The sequence below is a fragment of the Alosa alosa genome, chromosome 16, assembly GCF_017589495.1.
Source record: "Alosa alosa isolate M-15738 ecotype Scorff River chromosome 16, AALO_Geno_1.1, whole genome shotgun sequence".
Classification (NCBI taxonomy): Eukaryota; Metazoa; Chordata; class Actinopteri; order Clupeiformes; family Clupeidae; genus Alosa; species Alosa alosa.
Window position 1 is genome coordinate 18008891 of NC_063204.1, and position 20310 is coordinate 18029200.

A 20310-nucleotide genomic window follows, 5' to 3' on the forward strand; every position below is an offset into this window, starting at 1 on the left:
GAGTTATCATTTCAGTGAAAAGTTTGAAAAATGTTGAAAAGTTTATACTTTTTGAGAAATAGGGGATTAAAAATGTAAAAAAAAAACATGTTTTTCTATCAACCATGGTTACAACATCACAAAGGGGGCTCATTTAGAAGGGTCGTAAAGTAATCCGGTGCAGGTCCACCTGCAATGTCGGCTTCTAAGCATACAATCTGGCGCTCCCTAAACTATCCTGTAATGAATCGCTTTCGACCACACTCAATTCTCTTCAAGAAAGTTTACGTTCTTGGTGTCTACTTCGTCCAACAAACTATGACAAAAGGGACATTTTCCTACCACACCCAATGTAAGTTACAATTAATTTTGTGTTTTTTATTCATATGGAGTGTGTGAAGTCTGTTTAAAATGACTCGGCTAGTCAATGAAGTAAGCAAGCAAGCTGGTGTTACCTGTCATCGATTAGCAACAAACTCGTAGCTGCTATTGGTTAGCAACATGCAGCTGCTACGTCTAGAGAGGACATTAAGTTTAACTCTAGCTAGTTTTTTTTCAGGAATCTCCCCACCAACATTAAGCCAGCAGCTTTCCATCCACTATTGTATTTGCATTTCTAGTTTAAAAAATAAAACACAATCACACTATAGCAGTGAAATAAATGAAACAATTAAGTAAAATAGCTGTTTCAATGTATTATTTCGCAAAAATGTACTGAACATATTTAGCCCTAATTTGAAGGGTGGGCAAATATTGATGAGTCTGCTCAATACTCCCACATGCAACACGATAGCTTTACTGTATGTTATGGAAGAGAACATACAGTAGATTTCCACTAGCATTTAGCACCTGATTTTAACCTGACATAATTCGTCTCATATGTATTTAATTTCACTTAAATTATATTGCCATTTATTTAAGTAGAAGGATATAATTTACCGCACACATCATCCCAAAAGAAACTGTGTATAACTGTGAAGTCTGGTAATGTCCGCCGTAAGTATATGTTGGCTTATAGCATGGCGTTGACGATAGGCTTTGATTCTTTCTTACATGGCTTGCCTTTCTGTGGAAGAGAGGTGAGATTAATCAACTGTGTTTTACTTCCTTGCCTAATATGACAGCAAAGAGCATTGTTGTCCTTTCAAACATGACAGACTTGCTGCCGGGTGAATAAAGTTCTCACCTCTTTCAATTCCTTCATTACATCCTGAACCCACTTTGCATTCTTTGGTACACAGCACGCCTTTTTTCCAACAAAGAAACTGTTGAATGAAATACACATTAACATCATTAACTTAACTCTTTTTAAACAGTGATAACAGAATAAACAATTACAAGGGATTGACTGCCAATTAAAGGATTTTGAGGCAGTATGTATGTACTACTGTAGTTTACTCCAACTTACATGACAGCAGGGACACATTTTGAGGAGATGATACACCGATTGATCTTTTCTCGATTCAAACTGCATGCAGCACTTACACTAGGACAGCATGACTCAGGTTTTATATCAGGATTGGATTTGTCCGTACCTTTGATGCAAAGCAAAAGAAAAGAAGTTAAGACATGCACCATGACTGTCCACTAAGGGAAAACAGAAAACAGACTGAGAGAAAACAGCTTGGCATCAACATTGGCAGCAAGACGAAACAAAATGAAAAACAAAACCCAACAGAAGCCTAACATACAGATGAACATGTTTACACTCACCACCCTGTATGTAGCTGAAGAGTAAAGTAAGCACACAAAACAGGCTAACCATCTGATGGAGGGCCATATTCAATGATGCTGGACTTTTCAGACCAACACCAAGAAATGTGATGATACACATGTCAGGGCTTCCCTCAAATCTCAAGCATTTATAAGCAGAACACGGAACAGCTGACCACTGATGCAAGCGCTCTAAAAAGGGGAGGTGTGTTGCCCACTCTGTAGTTACATACACAGCACTGGGCTCTGGTACCATGTGTGTGTTAATCACTGCGAGTGGGCTTGACCATAGCTGTCTGAATTCTTTTATGATTTTAGAAATGTTCTTTATGATTTTTATAAAAATCTAATTAACAGTTTGGACAATACAGCTAAGCAGTTTATCACAATGGTCATCAACAATACACCAACACTTTAAGGTGTTGTTTTCACACTACACTGGTGTTAGTGTTAAAATAAAATATTAAAAAGAACACTGCTTTCTTTGACACCAACAGCAGTGTAGTGTGAAGGCAACAAAACTCACTGTTGAAAATGTGTGCTACCCCACCCCTGTTGCCTGTCTCAATTGAGGGGGAGACAGTGGAGACAGTCTGCACTTACAAGTACCTGGGGGTACATCTGGACAATAAACTTGACTGGTCTGCTAACTCACAAGCACTCTACAAGAAGGGTCAGAGCAGGCTTTACTTTCTGAGGAAGCTGAGATCCTTCAATGTATGCAACAGACTCCTGCAGATGTTCTACCATTCTGTCATGGCCAGTGTGCTTTCCTATGCTGTGGCATGCTGGGGAGGCAGCATTAGGAAGAGAGATGCTGGACGCCTTGACAGGCTGGTGAGGAAAGCTGGGTCTGTTGTTGGCACAGAACTGGAGACTCTCACTACCACTGCTGAGAAGAGGACACTGTTCACCCCGTGCACCCAGTCTTTGACAACCAGAGAAGCGCATTCAGCTACAGATTCCGTGCAATCCCATGCAAGACAGACAGGCTACGGAGGTCCTTTGTCCCCAGGGCCATCCAGTTGTTCAACACCACACAGAAGGACACCCAGAAAGAGATCATCATAGGTGACTGGACTGCATAATCAACCTTCCCACACCTGCACACTCATCTGCACATAGTGACACTTTGAGACACCTGACACTTGAACACCTTTTCCAGTTATTGACTGCTTTTTAGCTGCTCTTGCTATGTACCACTCAGCTATGGCACATGTGATGAACCACTATTTTCTTCTCATTACAACCACAGCTGTGTGTGTGTGTGTTGTGTGTGTGTGTGTGTGTGTGTATGTATGTGTGAGAGATCTGACTTTGGCTAGATGTATGTAAGCGTGTGCTGTATGGTGAACATATGTGCAATGATGTGTGTAATGTCTTTGTGTTTTTCTATTCTGTATTTATGTATGTATGCTACTGGACACCTTAATTTCCCTCGGGATAAATAAATGATACTCTACTCTACTCTACTCTACTCTACAATTCAATGCACATTTCAGACAAAACTGCATTAGGGCACAATATACTGTACATTCTTTCATCACTGTCAGGTGAAAACTGCTTGTCATATGGTCTATATCAGATCAGCCACACGAATTACACTGAACACATCATCTACCTCCTCAATGCTGAATGCAAATGTAACAGGTGAACATTTTCAAACCTCAATATTATCAACTTTTGCTCGGATTTCTTAGACTTGTGGACTCTCTTTTGTAGTGCCGACGTCAATCCCATAGACTGTAGTCTGAATGAAGTTGTAGAAGTTGCACAAGGCCTCATCATAGGATACAGTAAAAAGGAAGTGGGCCTTAAAACAGTTTGTCGAAGGCAGCCACAGCTGTGGATGACATAAAACTTCTGAATACTTCTCTTCTTTTCTCCAACACAGAGGAGGGAGGGCTGTCAAGGAATGTCACCATGCTCATCCCCATCTAAGAGTGTTGGAGGGGAAATTAGTATTTTGTATTTGTTTATACTGTACACCAAAGAGGCAGAAACATCATTTTTCAACCTTCCATTAGCTGGATAGGCATCTAAACACTTCTAAATGACATGGCACTTTAAAAGCAGAGCTATTGAATGTCTATTCAACCAAGCGGCAACGTACATAAAAAAAATAAAATAATAATCTCTCTTATATTGTCTTGGTGTCCTGGATTACAGTGCCACCATAGCAGTGAATACATATCACCAAATCATTTTATGAGCATCATTTTATGTAAACAATATACTCCAACCATTTGGTCACCAGATTGCAACCCTAAATATACAATGAATATTCAATGATGGATGAAACAAGATGAAATATCCCATGTCTTCACTAAGAGGTGTTTTCTTTTAAAGGGGCATGCCTATATTATAAATGTTATCCCCGGCCCCGGCCGTGGCATGACTGGCTGGGGCACCTGCACGTACGCCGGCGACCCGGGTTCGATTCCCTCCCCGTGGTCCTTTCCAGATCCCACCCCGACTCTCTCTCCCACTCACTTCCTGTCATTCTCCACTGTCCTGTCACATTAAAGGCATAAAAGCCCCCCAAAAATATGCAAATAAATAAATAAATAAATGTTATCCCCCAGAGTCGGATAAGATAATCATGACACATGATCATGACACCCTACTCGTCACTGTGCGTGCAGTAACTCAGTCTAATGCTGTAATATATAATAATAGTATCTGTACTTGTACTCTGCACAATGACAATAAAGTGGAATTATTATAATATAATATAATATAATTATTAGAAATTCAAGTGGTGCTCTATAATGACTGATTAGTATGGGTAGGTTTAGTGTGGACATTAAGGAGCCTTATCTCCCTGGGATAAAGTGCTGAAAGTATATCTACATGTAGTGTGGCCACACTGCAAAAATGGCTACAAAAAATCTAATAAAATCTAACCAAGATTATTAATCGTATATCTAAAAAAACTAGTTTGTATTGTTTTCAGTATAAAGAGACTTACCCAGTGCTTTCTTGTGAAATCATTTGATTTAATTTAAGAAAAGTTTGACTTATGTTAAGACATCTTATTCTGAAAACAGGACATTTTTCTGCCAGTGTGTTAAGCAAATTTATCCTAAAAACAAGCAAATTTGACTGCCAGTGCATTAAGTAAATTTGTCTTGATAAAATAAGTCAAAGTCTTCTTAATTTAAGTCAAAATTATCTTTCAAGAAAGCGCTAGGTAAGTCTTTTCATACTAAAAACAAAATAGATTTTTTGATCTTATAAGATTAATAACACTTGGTTAGATTTATTTTTTTGCAGTGTCAGCGCCAATATCCCTATTGTATAGCACTGTTGTATAATCAATCGTGCAATCTACCCTACCCAGTAACATTTTTTTTTTTTTTTGCTGGCTACAGCAGCTTTCATCCAAAGTTGTGTGCAGCAACAATAGTCTTATCGGTGTGTTGATCCCTCCCCAGGTGTCAAACTCATGATATCTGTGTTGATCTCTTGCTCAATTTCTATTAAGCAACAGGAACAAAAATACACATATTTTATCACCTTTGACCAAAACATAGATATACTTACACCATCGGTGTATCCATGCTTGAAGGTAGCAGAAAATGACTGAGGAACACTTATGTTTAAGATTTTATTAAGGTTTATAGCATTTATTAATCTACATTTATTCATTTGGCTGACACATTTGTCCAAAGCAACTTACAGCAATGGAAATAACATTTAGGTCATTAACATTTAACCCTTGTAAGGTGTTCTTATTTTTGTGTGGGAATAGCAGCAACATTCCCGCACACAGACATCCACACACACACACACACATACACACACACACGCACACACAGCAGGTCCAGCTTTTCATATCAGGGCCCAGTTTCTCGATAACTAATAAATGTATGCACTTGAATGAAGGTTCTCTATGATTGATATCACAAATGTTTTGGTTTTTTGATAATTCACGTATGTGTGAATGCGTGGACTGCTCTTAAGATGTTCTTAATAGGACTAAGGGGAGCTGTCCATGTAAACAGTTACAAAATATCCCCTAAAGATATCAGGTGACGTCACGTCACAGCAGGCATTTGAACTTCATACAGGGTTACATGCTAAGGGCTTGAATACGAAAACAGAAAAAATCTCATTTTGGTAAATTTGTCCTCACAACCAGTCCTCCAGAGTCTGGTAGTAGATGTTGACCCTTTTTCAATGTATTTCTGCACAGAACCACTTACATCAAGCAGAAAAAATAGGCGTCCCTTCCATTCTCTAGCTGGGTCGCGGTTGCAGTGTGGTTTGAGATACACCCTATACGAACGGATATGAGGGAAGCAGTGTGGCTGCTCTAACCTGTTAACACGGGCGCTGAATAAAAAAAAAATCACAATGAAGAGAGAACAACTGTTTAAGTATGAAAGAATGGCCCAATCACCATAAAGAGTAAGACATGAAATCTTTCAGACAGACTTTATATCCATACCATTGAAATAAATTATTTAGCATGCATTCAGTGTGTAGGTGTTTAGTCTAAATACTATAGCCTACCTCCACCTTTGAGTTAATTGATCTGTACACACCTTCAACGGGGGAAATAAGTATTGCATGTGTCAACATTTTTTTCAGTAAGTATACTTCCAGTGAGGCTATTTACATGAAATTGTCACCAGACGTTAGTATTAGGTAATCCACACATATAAAAAAAATCCAAACATTGAAGTCAAGTAGTTATGTGTAATAAAGTGGAATACCATTTATTATGGTGATATTAGAAATTCCAGTGGTGCTCTATAATGACTGATTAGCAGAGGTTGGAGTAAGTCACACATGTGCAAGTCACAAGCAAGTCTCAAGTCTTAACCTTCAAGTCTGAAGGAAGTCCAAGTCATTTTTTGTGACAGTCAAGCAAGTCAAGTCAAGTCATAGCTTTGGTCAAGCAAGTCAAGTCAAGTCATAGCTTGGGTCAAGCAAGTCAAGTCAAGTCATAGCCAAATCATTGAAATTCATGATGATTTACCCATGTTTTTATTTTAAAATAAGCTACAATAGGCTAGTTATGAACTGCTGGAGTTTTATTTGTAATAAACAAATAGACATTGCATTCATTCAAGCCACATAGTCTAGGCCTATTGTCACCTGCAGGGGGCGCTACTCGCCAACACTGCCACACCTTCCCTGAGGAGCAACACGTTCACCACCCCACAAATGGACCAGAGAACAGATATACAGTAGAAACAAATAATTCTTTTATTAAGAGTTAATTACTAAAAAAAGGAGATGGGGAGAGGGATAAATGTTACAGCAGGCAACAGCAGTACAGCAGGCAGGGGGGGCAAGTCAATGTTCCCAAGCGGTGGGAGGGCGTGGAGCAGTGCCACCTGATGGTTCAATAGGCACTGGGGGTATGGGGGGCTGCAGAGAGGCTGGGGCCACTACTGCCGTAGTGGAACGGGGCGTCGATGGGTAGCACGGCAATGTGCAGAAGAACAGCACACAGGGCTCTGCTTAACAGGGCGGCATCCGGAGTAGAAGAACGCCGCACAGGACTCAGCTAGATGGGACGGCGGCAGGGCAGTCGCTGGGGTGGAGGGACGGCATACAGGGCTCTGCTGCAGCAGGCAACAACGGGAGGGCGGGAATGACGTAGAAGAATGGCATTCAAGGCTCAACTCTCAAAGCGGCGGGCGGTTACACCCGGAACCTCACTAAATGCATTGAGCGTTACACCCCACCGGTCTGCACACAAATCACACGTTAGGAGAGGAGGGTGTGTTCACACAAAACATTCCCACTACAAGCGTTAACACAAGTGGAGGTTGCACAGCACAATCGGACATTCATACATAAGGGCACACAGGCCAAGACTCAAGACAGCCAGCCAAGAGTTGTTAGGCATTCACAGAGGGTCGAGAGGGAGAGCAATAGCTGACGTGGAGCTGACGTGGAGACACCTCTTCACAACGGATGGGTTAGTCACGTCTGGAGCTGGACTGAGAGACACACAAACTGGAGAGGCGGGCTCATGCACACACACGGGCACTCCCAACAATATGGTTAGGCCACCTCTAAACACATCAGACAGGGTATTAACACTACACTTCAAGCGTAGAACATTGACACACATATGGCCAAACGGCCCAGGATAGGAGACTCACGCGTCCGGTTGCCAATGACAACCCTCCGGTTCGTTCCTGAGAGTCCCGTCGGCTCACACACATCAGTAGGCATTCAAGCACGTCCTCCCACACAAGCACCACTGCAGCAACTCTACAGGATAAACAAAGCATCAATAGCACTGCACACTCACGTTACGTATCCGGCTCTTATCAGTGTTCACGTCGCCATACACATTCAACATTCCCAGTACTTAGCTTGACGTAGCTGAGCATCTCCCGGTTGTTAACGTTACTCAGTCCTTGCTTCGTTATCCTAGGCGGCGCTGCTGCTGTCAAATGCCGTGTCTTCACCCTCCGCCCGTCTGCTCGTTACTGCCGTATCTGCGGTTTATAAAGCACTCCAATCCACATAGTCACCAATCGTGAACGTGATAGAATCATTACATACAGCTGTAAACAATTAGCCTTGCCACGGCCTCAGGCCGGTTTGTTTACTATGCCGGGAGGCATTGTACTGCACCGAATTCGGTCCCTCTTACTACCTTCGGCAACTAAAGTTCCTCCCCCACCAAACATTGTCACCCCGTGACACTCTCCCCCACCACTGGGTACTAGTCCCTAGGACCCTTGCTAAGTAACCCAAGTACCGTACCTTTGTGGGGGCTGCCCTTGGTTGGACCGCTGGGGTCGTCTAGGTGGGGGTGGGGGGTCTTCTTCCCATTGGCCTGGATTTCCGGGCACCAATGCCTATCCCATCAGTGGTCGCCCCGGGGCGTCCGGCTCACCCACAGGTTCTGCATTGGCCAAGGGGTAGTTTGGGCAAGGATGGAGCGGACCCTATAAACTGTTAAATTGGGCCCTTGGCAGCTGATGACTACATGCGGTGTGCCCTCCCAGCAATCACTGAGTTTGCCCTTACCCTGGCGTCGACTGTCCTGGATCAGCACCCTCTCTCCGGGCAACAGAGGGGCCTCTTGGGCGGTGCGGTTGTACAGCCTCTTGTTCTTAGCAGCCGCTGACCCCAGGTGCTCGGTGACCCGCTCATAAGCATCACGGAGGTGTTGGTAGTGTTGGCTTACCCACTCCGTTGTGCTCTGCACACCATTGGCCCCAGATGCCCCTGAAATCAGATCAACTGGCAAGCGGACATGCCTCCCAAACATAAGGTAAGTAGGGGCATAGCCCATCGTGCTGTGGACACTATTATTATAAGCTTGGAGAAGTGCTGGGAGAAATTCTACCCACCGGCTTTGGTGTTCCACCTCCAGGGTACCGCGCACAGTGATTCGCGCCGCTACGACCAAGGTGTTAGATCGGATGGAAGAGGAATGCAGTAAGGAGAAGGCGGACTGCGACAAGCTTCGGGAAATGATGGCTGTATTGTCAACCAAAGAGGAAACTTTAATGGACTTGGACAAAGGAATAGAAGAAAGAACCAAAACGGAGTTGGGAACGGAATTGGAGGGTATGTTGGAATATGAAGAACGCATTGTTACCCTAAGATCCCGCACAAAGATTCTCATTGACAACGCGCGTGATGAGCGAGGGGATAATAGTGGAGCGGCTAATCAAAACAGAAGAGCTGTGAAACTTCCTAAACTAGATGTACCGCATAGCGGTACAAAATATGACCGCCGCTCAGTCCTGTACATCCATTCCGCGAAAATAAATCACACTTCAATTTGTCTCCATAATTTACTCCATCCCCCACTCTTGAAACTTTTGTGTATGCTTGTTTGGCATGCCTGAGTGTGTGTGTGCGGTTGCACAGAAAGTAGCCTACTGGTGCTGAAAAGGTGAATAGATTGTAGAATAGCCAAAGAAGATGTAGCATTGTTATAAAACCTTTAAAATCTCTAAACAATCACAAGTAGGGCAGTTCATCACAGTTCATCCATTGCAACTGGATTGATGAAAGGTCACTTACACCTGCAGGCTACATTGTATTTGGGAAAAGCAAAAGGTATCAGCATAATGTTATTTTTTTTTATTATTTTTTTTTTTTATGTATTTATAAACAAAAACATCTCTGTCAGTTCCATGCCGTTTTCAACAGCTATCAAAAACAAAGGTCATTTTTGGATGGATGGATTTTTTGTGAATAACATCTTATGTAGAAGAAGAAACAGTCATCTTTAGTTCATGTAATACTTTATTGTCAATGCACAAATTAAGTAACAGTAGTCTGAAACTTTATTGTTAATGCACAAATTAAGTAACAGTAGTCTGAAACGAAATGCTGTTTTACATCTAACCAGTGGTGCAAATAACTGACATGTCCAAATGGGCCTTGATGAAATGTGTCGCTAGACTGTTCATACACATTTTAACGGGCCAAAGTTGAAGAGCTTTTGTCCGTTATTGTTCGCAAATATAGGCTGATTCATGTTCCCTTGCATTGTGTAACTGAGGTCCATGGCTAGTCTGGCTTTCATCAGACCAAGCTCAATCTTTTAAGAAATCAAAAAATAAATAGCGGGCAGATCAGGCTGGGTTCACCCAGCCTAGTCCATAGGCACCCGATATTGTTTAATTTTCAGATTGAGATATACACGCTCTGGCTATTCTAAATGCAAAAATGCATTAGGGAGTTATGACAAAACTGTAACTAACAAACTAGATCCTAATAGAAAGCTGTTAGCTTCCCTAAGCTACAGGTAGGATTATAAGGTAGGCCTATTTACAACATAAATTGTCAATAGGCTATGCTGGCGACACAAATAAAATCTCCTTTGGAAACCAATGGCTTATGACTTACAGTATCAAGCGGACTTAAACTGCCATATCGTGGCGAAAAGTTGTAATAACATTCACGCAGCTCCATGAGTCAAGGAAAGCGCGAATGAAGTAGCCACTTCTAAACTGGACCCACTACACAGTAGCTTAAGGTGTGTTGCTAAAAGCAGCCATAATGAAATGAAGGTGTCATTGTTTGGATACTTCACACACACGTGCTTTTTAATTTCACAGACTACAACTACCAAGCTGGAATCAAAGCACATCGATTCCCCTCTCACACCCTGCACACACCTAAAACAAAATAAACAGGCGTCTCAGTCTCACGCATGTATAGGCAAAACTGTATCAGACCGGTGTAACGTTGGTAAATCTTCCATTGCACAGAATGATTTTGTAGCACGTGCAATAAATGACAGTCGAAAGATACAAACAGTGCTGCTATACATTTGCTTGGTATAACCGCATTTATAGTTTTCTACAAATGCAATCAATCAAATGGGCCTCCATCACTCAACCAACGCTAACGGTAACATTACCTAGGTCCTTATTGATATTACAAGATTAACGTCCTCAGATTTATTTCGGCTTCAAGAAGAAATGGGAATTACACTTCATGTGAACATCGTCCTGTCCTTATTAGATGTTAGATGCGGTAAATTACAGTCCTTGTAGGAAGTGTCCATTGTTTTTCCCCAACCCACTTTTAACTTCCAACAAAATTACGTCTCACTGCAACGATGCGCCATCTAGTGGACAAACGACTACTTATCGCCAATACTGAAAATGCAGCCATGATGATGATGATGAATATTTATTTTGGCTTTCTTTTGATCCTACTGAATTTGTAATTATGTATCGGCCGTTCTAATACCGATAGTATGTGGGTGCCTGTGTGTGTGCATGTTTATATGTGTGCACCGCCATTTATATGTGTGCACCGTACAATGAGTGTACAGTCACTAAATGTACACATAACCTAATTTTTTTAGACCCCCCCATGGATGAAATTCTACGAAACTTGGCATACCCCCAGACCCCAGAGAAATGCCAGGTCAATCATACACATAAAATTTGGTGCAGTTCTGAACATCTTAACTGAAGATAGGAAGCGATTAAAGCAGAATAATATTGCATTTTCATTTTTACTGGGGGGGGGGGGGGGGTGTGCAAATCACAAATGAGTGATTATGAGCCAGGTTGATGTGGGCCCTTGAGACCAACATACCATAAAAGAGAACTGTGTCTGCCCACAGAGAACTGTGTCTGCCCTACCCTCCTTTCGGGGGGTCCAGTCCAGCGGGGGGCTGCAGATCAAAACGAAAAATAGACGGTTCCATGCTATCCATGTGGGGTACATGCCCACCAAGTTTTTAGTGTACCCCGGTCTTTCAGTGTCCCGGGAATCCTTGTTGGTGTACGTCACTAAATGTACACATAAGTTATTTTATTGTAGGGCCCCCATTGACCGAAAGTACACAAAACTTGGCATGCATTCAGAGGGTGTCATAATGATCCAACACTTTTAATTTTGTGCAGTTTTGACCTTGTCAGCCAGAGATATTGTGATGAAAAATTGTAATTTTTAACTAGGTGGCGCTATACATGAAATAAGTGGTAATGGGATGGGTTGACATGCCCCCTTAAGACCAACATACAAAAAAAAGGTGGACCTCCTAGGCCCTCACGGTTCTCGAGATATTCACAGAAAACTGTCTCCGGCCACCTACAGGCCAGTTGGTGTATAGTAACATAAATTAATTTATTGTGTGGCCCCCCATGAACGGAATTCCACAAAACTTGGCGTGCATACAGAGGGTGTCATAATGATCCTACACTTCCAATTTCGTGCAGTTTTGACTATGTTAGGTCACAGATACCTTCAATTACACCACCTCATTTTTTACTTTTGTGTTTAACTAGGTGGCGCTATACATGAAATGAGTGGTTATGGAATGGGTTGACATGGCCCCTTGAGATCAACATACAAAAAAAAAAAATGGTCCTCCTAAACCCACGGTTTTCGAGATATTCACAGAAAACTGTGTCTGCCCTACCCTCCTTCGGGGTCCAATTCAGCGGGGGGGGCTACAGATCAAAACGAAAAACGATGGTTCCATGCTATCCATGTGGGGTTACATGTCCACCAAGTTTCGTGTACCCCAGTCTTTCAGTGTCCCGGGAATCATTGACGGAAATTTGGGCATCACGAAAAAAAAAAAAAAAAAGAAAAAAAGATAAGAAACTAACAAAACTAAATACACTATATAAATTAAATTAAGAAAGTCCAATGTGCTTGAGGGTGATCAAGCATAAGATGCTTGTAGTGACAGGGCCGGGACTGGTAAGGTGCTATATATGTGCAGTGTATTAGTAGTTATCTTATAAGGGCGGAATAAATATGGCTAAATATGAACAATGTATGACAACATGTACAATGTAGTAACAAGTAATAGAATGTTGGAGAACACAGAGATCCAGTTGAATGGAGAGAGACAGAGAAAAGGTTCCTTTTAACAGGGTTCCTACACATTTTCTATTTCAAAATCCCATACTTTTTCCATCCTTTAATTATGACCGCCGCGCAGCGAAGCGGCGGTCATATAGGTTTAGTCAGATTTTTATTTATTTATTTATTTATTTTTTTTCCTTTTTCGCATGCCCAAATTTCCGTCAATGATTCCCGGGACACTGAAAGACCGGGGTACACGAAACTTGGTGGACATGTAACCCCACATGGATAGCATGGAACCATCGTTTTTCGTTTTGATCTGTAGCCCCCGCTGAATTGGACCCCCGAAAAGGAGGGTAGGGCAGACACAGTTTTCTGTGAATATCTCGAAAACCGTAGGGTTTAGGAGGACCATTTTTTTTTTGTATGTTGATCTCAAGGGGCCATGTCAACCCATTCCATAACCACTCATTTCATGTATAGCGCCACCTAGTTAAACACAAAAAAAGTAAAAATGAGGTGGTGTAATTGAAGGTATCTGTGACCTAACATAGTCAAAACTGCACGAAATTGGAAGTGTAGGATCATTATGACACCCTCTGTATGCACGCCAAGTTTTGTGGAATTCCGTTCATGGGGGCCACACAATAAATTAAGTTATGTTACTATACACCAACTGGCCTGTAGGTGGCCGGAGACAGTTTTCTGTGAATATCTCGAGAACCGTAGGGCCTAGGAGGTCCACCTTTTTTTTGTATGTTGGTCTTAAGGGGCATGTCAACCCATCCCATTACCACTTATTTCATGTATAGCGCCAACTAGTTAAAAATTAAAAAGCAAAAAATTAGGTGTTTTCATCTCAATATCTCTGGCTGACAAGGTCAAAACTGCACGAAATTAAAAGTGTAGGATCATTATGACACCCTCTGAATGCTTGCCAAGTTTTGTGTACTTTCGTTCATGGGGGGGCCTTACAATAAAATAATTTATGTGTACATTTAGTGACATGCATAACCAACAAGGATTCCCGGGACACTGAAAGACCGGGGTACACAAACTTGGTGAGCATGTACCCCACATGGATAGCATGGAACCGCCATTTTTCGTTTTCATCTGCAGCCCCCGCTGGACTGGACCCCCGAAAGGAGGGTAGGGCAGACACAGTTCTCTGTGAATCTTTTATGGTATGTTGGTCTCAAGGGCCCACATCAACCTGGCTCATAATCACTCATTTGTGATTTTCCCCCGTAAAAAAAAAAAATGAAAATCAGTAGGATTAAAAAGAAAGCCAAAATAAATATTCATCATCATCATCATGGCTGCATTTTCAGTATTGGCGAGAAGTAGTCGTTTTGCCCACTAGATGGCGATCGTTGCAGTGAGACGTAATTTTGTTGGAAGTTAAAAGTGGGTTGGAAAAGACAATGGACGCTTCATACAAGGACTGTAATTTACCGCAGCGAACATCTAATAAGGATAGGACGATGTTCACATGAAGTGTAATTCCCATTTCTTCTTGAAGCCGAAATAAATCTGAGGATGTTTATCGGACATGCTTGGTTTTTACTGCAGGTACGTTAATCTTGTAATATCAATAAGGACCTAGGTAATGTCACCGTTAGCGTTGGTTGAATGATGGAGGCATTTGATTTATTGCATTTGTAGAAAACTATAAATGCGGTTATACCAAGCAAATGTATAGCAGCACTGTTTGTATCTTTTCGACTGTCATTTATTGCACGTGCTACAAAATCATTCAGTGCAATGGAAGATTTACCAACGTTACACGGTCTGATACAGTTTTGCCTATACATGCGGAGACTGAGGCAGCCTGTTTATTTTGTTTTAAGTGCGTGCAGGGTGAGAGAGGGAATCGATGTGCTTTGATTACAGCTTGGTAGTTGTAGTCTGTGAAATTAAAAAGCATGTGTGTGTGAAGTATCCAAACAATGACACCTTCATTTCATTATGGCTGCTTTAGTAAAACACCTTAAGCTACTGTGTAGTGGGTCCCATTTAGAGTGGCTACTTCATTCGCGCTTTCCTTGACTCATGGAGCTGCGTGAATGTTATTACAACTTTGCCAATGATATGACAGTTTAAGTCCGCTTGATACTGTAAAGCGAAGCCATTGGTTTCCAAAGGAGATTTTATTTGTGTCGCCAGCATAGCCTATTGACAATTTATGTTGTCAATAGGCCTACCTTATAATCCTACCTGTAGCTTAGGGAAGCTAACAACTTTCTATTAGGATCTAGTTTGTTAGTTACCGCTTTTGTCATAACTCCCTGATGCATTTTGCATTTAGAATAGCCAGAGCGTGTATATCTCAATCGAAAAATTAAACAATATCGGGTGCCTATGGACTAGGCTGGAGAACCCAGCCTGATCTGCCCGCTATTTATTTTTTTTGATTTCTTAAAAGATTGAGCTTGGTCTGATGAAAGCCAGACTAGCCATGGACCTCAGTTAAACAATGCAAGGGAACATGAATCAGCCTATATTTGCACTAACAATAACGGACAAAAGCTCTTCAACTTTGGCCCGTTAAAATGTGTATGAACAGTCTAGCGACGCATTTCATCAAGGCCCATTTGGACATGTCAGTTATTTGCACCACTGGTTAGATGTAAAACAGCATTTCGTTTCAGACTAGGCTACTGTTACTTAATTTGTGCATTAACAATAACGTTTCAGACTACTGTTACTTAATTTGTGCATTGACAATAAAAGTATTACATGAACTAAAGATGACTAAAATCTTATGTAGAAGAATAAACATTCACAAAAAAAAATCCATCCATCCAAAAATGACCTTTGTTTTTTGATAGCTGTTGAAAACGGCATGGAACTGACAGAGATGTTTTTTTTTATAAATACATAAAAAATAAATAAATAAATAACATTATGCTGATACCTTTTGCTTTTCCCAAATACAATGTAGCCTACAGGTGTAAGTGACCTTTCATCAATCCAGTTGCAATGGATGAACTGTGATGAACTGCCCTACTTGTGATTGTTTAGAGATTTTAAAGATTTTATAACAATTCTACATCTTCTTTGGCTATTCTACAATCTATTCACCTTTTCAGCACCAGTAGGGTACTTTCTGTGCAGCCACACACACTCAGGCATGCCAAACAAGCATACACAAAAAAAGTTTCAAGAGTGGGGGATGGAGTAAAATATGGAGACAAATTGAAGTGTGATTTATTTTCGCGGAACGGATGTACAGGACTGAGCGGCGGTCATATTTTGTACCGCTATGCGGTACATCTAGTTTACAAACTTCTTGGTAGATTTTTCTGACCATTCTCGACAATGCTACTCCAAAACCAAACGTTTGTCTCAGCATCCAGGAATCGTTGAGCACCTACATTTGTGCTTTAACATTGATGGTGTGCCACTTTTAAAATCCTCCAACTTCCAAATGTGGCCCATACTCTGCAACTTTCACAACTTTGCTCCTTTCATTGTGGCCATCTACTGTGGAGTTGCTAAACCAAATTCAGTGGAAGAGTACTTAAGTGACTTTCTCCAGGAGTTGCAGCAGTTACAGCAAGATGGCATTGTTCATGGAGGCAAAGCACTTCAACTGTCTGTGAACTGTCTCCTGCCAGGGCATTCTTTAAGTGCATTAAGAACCACAACAGTTACCATTCTTGTGAGTGATGCACTATCAGAGGCACCTATGACAGAAGGTTTGTTCTTGGGGCCAAAGAGCCAGGTGCGGTTCCAAGGACTGAAGACTGTTTTGTTTAGGCCAGCTCTGCTGCCACTCTGCTTCCACCGTACTGCTGCCACCTGTGGACAAGGAGGAGTGAGAGTTATACAACAAAATTAGTTATTAGAAAGCTTTCCTGCAGATAGGCCTAGCAAATGAAGACAAGGATGCAGTGAGATTCTCCATGGACCTCCTGCTGAGGCTAGTGAAGCAGAGCCACGCATAATGCGAATGTGCAGAGTGGTGTTTGGAGTTTCACCAAGCCCCTTTCTGTTGGCTGCTACAATTAGAAACCATCTTAGGCAGTATGAGAAAGAGCAGCCACATACATTCAAGGCCTTGCTAGAATCCCTTTATGTTGATGACTTCATCTCCAGCTCAAGTGATGTGAACGAGCCATACTCAATCACTACAACGGCAAGGGAGATCTTGTCCCATGCCCACATGAATCTTTGCAAATGGGTCACCAATTCAGCTGAACTTCAGGCAAAATGGACTAAAGGTGAGATGGAATGTGCAGCAGACCCAGACACTTAAGGTGGGTACTTAAGGTGTTAGGGCTAGTCTGGAGAGCCGAAAAGGACAACTTTGTGTTCGACTTGGAGGCCTTAACAAATATACTGAGAGACAAGAAAAACACGAAGAGAAGTGTAATTCAGACTGCTGCCCGTATATTTGATCCAATAGGTTTCCTTGCTCCATTCACCATACGTGTAAAATGCTTGTTTTAAGAATTGTGGGAGAGGGGCTTAGAATGGGACGAGGCGTTGCCAACAGACCTAGCTAAGAGATGGAATCAGTGGTGTTTAGAGCTGCCACAGCTCCATCTAGTGGCGATTCCAAGATGGTACCACATTGAAATACCGCAAAGACCCCAAGAAAACACACTGCATGTGTTCTGTGATGCAAGTGAAAGAGCTTACAGCGCTGTTGCATATTTGCGAGGGGAAAATGAGGATGGTGATGTTGTGACCAGCTTTGTTGCATCAAAGTCTAAGGTGGCTCCCTTGAAGAAGATAACTTTGCCAAGGCTTGAGTTAATAGGGGCTTTAATTGGTGCAAGGCTGGGAAATAATTTACTAAAGCTAAAGTTAACGATGTGGACAGATTCCATGATTGCTTATCATTGGATATGTAGCACTGCACAGAGATGGAAATAGAGTGACTGAAATACAGGGCCTTACTAATCCTGAGTCCTGGACCCATTGTAATGGCAAAAACAATCCTGCGGACCTACCCACAAGAGGGCAGAGTGCACAGAGTCTCATAAACAGTGAGTTGTGGTGGAGGGGACCTTCCTCCTCTATGGTAGCCGCTGAACCACCTCTAATTGATGAACCCTCCATAACCAACGAAGCAAACGCAGAACTAAGGACAGGATCTCATGTTGCTGTTGAATTAACTAGTGCTGAACAAGTTGAATTGCTGTTGGACCTGACAAAATATAGCAGGTTAAAAACTGTACTGAGAATCACAGCTTGGGTGCAGCGGTTCATTGTCAATGCCCGCTCACCCCAGAAACGAACAGGAGAACTTACTGCAGAGGACCGCCAAAACATATTGGGTGAGGATGATCCAAGAATGCAGTTTCAACCAGGAAATAAATCAACTGAAATCAGGGAAAAACGTTGGAAGAGATTCAAAAATCAGAGATCTGGAGCCATTCTTGGATGCAAATGGTCTTGTCAGTTTGGGAGGGAGGTTACAGCAATCCAAGTTCAGTTTTAGAGAGCAACATCCATGGGTGCTACCCAAGGCGCACCGATACTCTGAGTTGCTGGTTCAACACTGTCATGAGGAGGTAATGCATGCTGGGGTGAGGGATACTCTAGTGCAGTCGAGGGAGAGGTATTGGGTTCTAAGGGGGAGGCAGCTTGTTAAGCAGATTATAGGACATTGTTATATTTGCAGAAGACTCAAGGCAAAACCAGCTCAGCAGGCAACAGCCCTCTTACCCCGAGATAGAGTTACGGAGTCCCCGCCATTTCAGGTGACCGGGGTCGACTTTGCTGGCCCATTGTATGTCAAGGCTAATGGTCAACTGAGAAAGGCATACATTGCTTTATTTACATGTGCTGTTACACTGGCAGTACATTTGGAGTTGGTCTCAGATCAGACTGCAGAAAACTTTCTACTAGCCTTAAGGAGATTCATTGCCAGGCGAGGATTATGTAAGACCATTTACTCTGACAATGCAAAGACCTTTAAAAGAGCCAACCAGGATTTAAAGGAATTGTGGAAATCATTTAGAGTAGCTGAAGTCACTGAATTCTTCACAACACACGCGGCTCTGGTCAGGCTGGTAAGGGAGTCCTCGATTCTAGGGTGGGGAAACGCATCTTTCTTGGTTACTTGGTTGAGTTTCGATAATCGACACAAAATCTCCAAACCCCGGACTTCTTCTGCACCAGCACTATCCCAGCGGCCCACGGACTGCTACTCTCTCTGATGATTCCCCCCTCTAGCATACCTCGTAGGAGAGTGCGGATCTCTTGGTAGAGGGTTGGTGGTACAGGACGATAACGCTCACGAATGGGGGCTGCGTCTCCCGTCGGGATGTGATGTTGGACGACCCGGGTGCAGCCGTAGTCCTCGTCATGGGTTGAGAAGATGTGTTGCCACTTCGCCAACAGATGTTGCAACTGACGTTGTTGCTCTTCCTCCAAGCCACTTCCCTGTAAAGACTCACAACTCAAGTGTGCGGGCAGTGTCTCACTCACCTCTCCGTCCACTTGGCTGACCTGCATAACGCCCACTTCCACCACTGCTTCACCCACTTGGTCCAGCCTCAGGTCTCGGTCTCCCCGTACTTGCTCTGGGCCCACCGCTGTGACTCGGGCCAGCCCCTGGTGGCGATGGAGTTGAACGGGGTAAGGGTGAGTGTTCCTTACCCTCACAGGTATCCGCCCCCCTTGTACAGTAGCAAGGGAACGAGCTACCTCAACCGCTACCTCGGAGCTATTGATATGGGGCTCTACCAGCACCCAGTTGTCCCGCCCATAGGTCCGGGCAGGCAGCCGTGCCCATACTACCGTCTCACTGCTGGGAGGTATAGAGATGGCATAATGACAGGTGACACGCGCCGTATCCTCCCGGTCCATCTGCACTCACCTGGATTGAATACGGCGGCAGTCTGCAAAAATGTTTTCCCATTCCCCACTTCCGGTGGTGTGGCCGGGCGGTCTGGCCTGATTCTCCTCATCCTTGAAGAGTGCTTCCCAACAGATCGAGATGACATTCATGCCAAGCAAGGCACGGTGGGCCCCCAAGCATTGGTCCTTTACGACCACAGCCCCTTTATCTGGCACCCTGACGCCCCGAACGTGAAACTCGGCTACAATGTAGCCGACATACGGGATGTCCAATCCGTAACGCAAGGAGAGCCACGGTGCCTCAGCCCCCGGTAGTTTCTGTACATCAAATAATTCATCACATAAACTTTTTTAAAGCAAGGTAACTTGTGAACCTGTCTCAACAAGGCATTCGACTGGATGCCCATTAATATGTACAGTAACTACCGGGCACTGACCAACTAATACATGTTTAGAAATGAGCGAGGCGCCATCTTCAGGGTTTCCGACTACTTGCCCCACAGTAGCCAGTAAAGTTAAAAAAAAACC